At 35.2% G+C, this 4,415-nt stretch overlaps 1 non-coding gene across 1 annotated transcript; it reads right to left on the reverse strand.

The window, feature by feature from the left end:
• Window positions 1–2,880: 2,880 nt before the first annotated feature.
• Window positions 2,881–2,988, reverse strand: LOC112787542 (small nucleolar RNA R71). The gene has a single exon (XR_003194949.1). It is a non-coding gene; the product is annotated as a small nucleolar RNA R71 (small nucleolar RNA).
• Window positions 2,989–4,415: the final 1,427 nt, after the last annotated feature.

Raw genomic sequence — 4,415 nt, forward strand, 5'->3', positions numbered from 1 at the left:
GACGATTAGCCATGCAGTGACAGCGCATCGGACCATTTTCCAGAGAGGATCAAAAGTAGCCATTGACAACGGTGATGTCCTTACATAAAGCCAGCCATGGAAAGGAGTAAGATTGATTGGATGAAGACAGCAGGAAAGCAGAGGATCAGAGGAACGAATGCATCTCTATACGCTTATCTGAAATTCTAACCAATGAATTACATAAGTATTTCTATCCTTATTTTATGTTTACTTCTTATTTAATTTCGAAAACTCCATAACCTTTTGATAACCGCCTGACAGAGATTTACAAGGTGACCATAGCTTGCTTCATACCAACAATCTCCGTGGGATCGACCCTTACTAGCGTAAGGTTTATTACTTGGACGACCCAGTGCACTTGCTAGTTAGTTGTGCGAAGTTGTGATAAAAAGTTGAGATTACAATTGAGCGTACCATGTTGATGGCGCCATTGATGATCACAATTTCGTGCACCAAGTTTTTGGCGCCGTTGCCGGGGATTGTTCGAGTTTGGACAACTGACGGTTCATCTTGTTGCTCAGATTGGGTAACTTTCTTTTCGTTTTCTTTTCAAAAAGTTTTCAAAAATTTTTCAAAAAAATATTTCAAAAATTTCTCCTTTGTTTTCGAAAAAAAAAATTTTAAAATAAAAATGTTTTCAAAAATATATTTTTCTTCAGAATTTTTAAGAATGAATTCTAGTGTTTCATGAAGCATGTTGAAGCCTGGCTGGCTGTAAAGCCATATCCAATTCTTCTGGATAGGGTATGTCAGTCGTGTCATGTCTGAGTTACATACTAAAGCTTGACTGGCTATTAAGCCATGCCTAACCCTTTGATTGGAGCTTTAGACTAAAGAGCATAAGATTCCTGGATTTCATATAAAAAATTTTGGAATCCTTATTTTTCTTTTTCAAAATAATTTTCGAAAAAAAATTTAATTAAAAGAAAATACAAAAAAAAATCTTAAAATCATAAAAAAAAAAAAATATTTCATGTTTCTTGTTTCAGTCTTGAGTCAAGTTGAAAGTTTGGTGTCAATTGCATATTCATCTTGCATTTTTCGAAAAAATTCATGCATTCATAGTGTTCTTCATGATCTTCAAGTTGTTCTTGGTAAGTCTTCTTGTTTGATTTTGATGTTTTCTTGTTTTGTGTCTTTTCTTGTTTTTCATATGCATTCTTACATCCATAGAGTCTAAACATGAAAGATTTTTAAGTTTGGTGTCTTGTATGTTTTCTTTGCATATAAAAATTTTCAAAAATAAGTCTTGATGTTCATCTTGACATTCAAAGTGTTCTTGGTGTTCATCTTGACATTCATAGTGTTCTTGCATTCATCACATACTTTGATCCAAAATTCTCATGCATTGCATCATTTTGTATGTTTTTCTCTCTCATCATTAAAAATTCAAAAATAAAAAAAATATCTTTCCCTTTTTCTCTCTCAAAATTTCGAAAATTAGATTTGACTTTTTCAAAAATTTTTAAAAATCTAGTTGTTTCTTATGAGTCAAATCAAATTTTCAATTTAAAAATCCTATCTTTTTCAAAATCTTTTTCAAAAATCAAATCTATTTCATTTTTCTTAGTTATTTTCAAAAATTATAAAAATATTTTTCAAAAATCTTTTTCTTAATTTTATCCCATAATTTTCGAAAATAACATCATCAATTAATGTTTTGATTCAATTAATCTCTCAAAAGTTTGTTACTTGCTTGTTAAGAAAGATTCAAACTTTGAGTCTAGAATCATATCTTGTGATTTCTTGTGAATCAAGTCATTAATTGTGATTTTAAAAATCAAATCTTTTTCAAAAACTAATTTAAATCATATCTTTTCAAAAATATCTTCTTATCTTATCTTTTTCAAAAATTTGATTTCAAAATATCTTTTCTAACTTCGTAACTTCTTATCTTTTCAAAATTTGTTTCAACTAACTAACTAACTTTTTGTTTGTTTCTTATCTTTTTCAAAACTACCTAACTAACTCTCTCTCTCTAATTTTCGAAAATATCTTCCCTCTTTTTCAAAAATTCTTTTTAATTAAGTAATTATTTTAATTTTCGAAAATTACTAACCTTTTTCAAAAACTATTTTCGAAAATCACTAACCCTTTTTCAAAAATAATTTTCGAAAATCCTTCTCCCTCATCTCCTTCTAATTATTTATTCATCTACTAACACTTCTCTTCATCTGACATCACTGCTCCTATCCTTACCCTTGTGTTTGGATTCTTCATTTTTCTTCACCCCTATTCCTTTTCTTCTTCTACTAACAATAAGGAACCTCTTTACTGTGACATAGAGGATTCCTCTTCTTTTCTTGTTCTCTTCTCTTTCTTATGAGTAGGAACAAGGAAAAAAGCATTCTTATTGAAGCTGATCCAAAACCTGAAAGGACTCTGAAGAGGAAACTAAAATAAGCTAAATTACAACAATCCAGAGACAACCTTATTGAAAATTTTGAACAAGTAAAGGAGATGGTAGCCGAACCCAACAATAATAATGCAAGGAGAATGCTTGGTGACTTTACTGCACCAAATTCTAATTTACATGGAAGAAGCATCTCCATTCCTGCCATTGGAGCAAACAACTTTGAGCTGAAACCTCAATTAGTTTCTCTGATGCAGCAGAACTGTAAGTTTCATGGACTTCCATCTGAAGATCCTTTTCAGTTCTTAACTGAATTCTTGCAGATATGTGATACTGTTAAGACTAATGGAGTAGATCCTGAAGTCTACAGGCTCATGCTTTTCCCTTTTGCTGTAAGAGACAGAGCTAGAGTGTGGTTGGACTCTCAACTCAGAGATAGCCTGAACTCTTGGGATAAGCTGGTCACGGCTTTCTTAGCCAAGTTCTTTCCTCCTCAAAAGCTGAGCAAGCTTAGAGTGGATGTTCAGACCTTCAGACAGAAGGAAGGTGAATCCCTCTATGAAGCTTGGGAGAGATACAAGCAACTGACCAAAAAGTGTCCTTCTGACATGCTTTCAGAATGGACCATCCTGGATATATTCTATGATGGTCTGTCTGAACTAGCTAAGATGTCATTGGATACTTCTGCAGGTGGATCTATTCACCTAAAGAAAACGCCTGCAGAAGCTCAAGAACTCATTGACATGGTTGCTAATAACCAGTTCATGTACACTTCTGAGAGGAATCCTGTGAGTAATGGGACGCCTCAGAAGAAGGGAGTTCTTGAAATTGATACTCTGAATGCCATATTGGCTCAGAATAAAATATTGACTCAGCAAGTCAATATGATTTCTCAGAGTCTGAATGGAATGCAAGCTGCATCCAATAGTACTCAAGAGGCATCTTCTGAAGAAGAAGCTTATGATCTTGAGAACCCTGCAATAGCAGAGGTGAATTACTTAGGTGAACCATGTGGAAACACCTATAATCCATCATGGAGAAATCATCCAAATCTCTCATGGAAGGATCAACAAAAGCCTCAACAAGGCTTTAATAATGGTGGAAGATACAGGTTTAGCAATAGCAAGCCTTTTCCATCATCCACTCAGCAACAGAAAGAGAACTCTGAACAAAATACCTCTAAATTAGCAAGCTTAGTCTTTGATCTGTCCAAGGCCACTATAAGTTTCATGAATGAAACAAGGTCTTTCATTAGAAATTTGGAAGCACAAGTGGGCCAACTGAGTAAAAGGATCACTGAAATCCCTCCTAGTACTCTCCCAAGCAATACAGAAGAAAATCCAAAAGGAGAGTGCAAGGCCATTGAATTAATCACCATGGCCGAACCTGTGAAGGAAGGAGAGGACGTGAATCCCAAGGAGGAAGACCTCCTGGGACGTCCAGTGATCAATAAGGAGCTTCCCTTTGAGGATCCAAAGGAATCTGAGACTCATCTAGAGACCATAGAGATTCCATTAAACCTCCTTATGCCATTCATGAGCTATGATGAGTATTCCTCTTCTGAAGAGAATGAGGATGTTACTGAAGAGAAAGCTGCCAATTTTCTTGGTGCAATCATGAAGCTGAATGCCAAATTATTTGGTATTGAGACTTGGGAAGATGAACCTCCCTTGTTCACCAATGAACTGAGTGATCTGGATCAACTGACATTGTCTCAGAAGAAACAGGATCCTGGAAAGTTCATAATACCTTGTACCATAGGCACCATGATCTTTGAAAAAGCTCTGTGTGACCTTGGGTCAGGGATAAACCTCATGCCCCTCTCTGTAATAGAGAAACTGGGAATCTATGGGGTGCAAGCTGCTAAAATCTCATTAGAGATGGCAGACAATTCAAGAAAACAGGCTTATGGACAAGTAGAGGACGTGTTAGTAAAGGTTGAAGGCCTTTACATCCCTGCTGATTTCATAGTCCTAGATACTGGGAAGGATGAGGATGAATTCATCATCCTTGGAAGACCCTTCCTAGCCACCGCAAGAGC

Source organism: Arachis hypogaea, chromosome 20, assembly GCF_003086295.3.
Source record: "Arachis hypogaea cultivar Tifrunner chromosome 20, arahy.Tifrunner.gnm2.J5K5, whole genome shotgun sequence".
NCBI classification, from domain to species: Eukaryota; Viridiplantae; Streptophyta; class Magnoliopsida; order Fabales; family Fabaceae; genus Arachis; species Arachis hypogaea.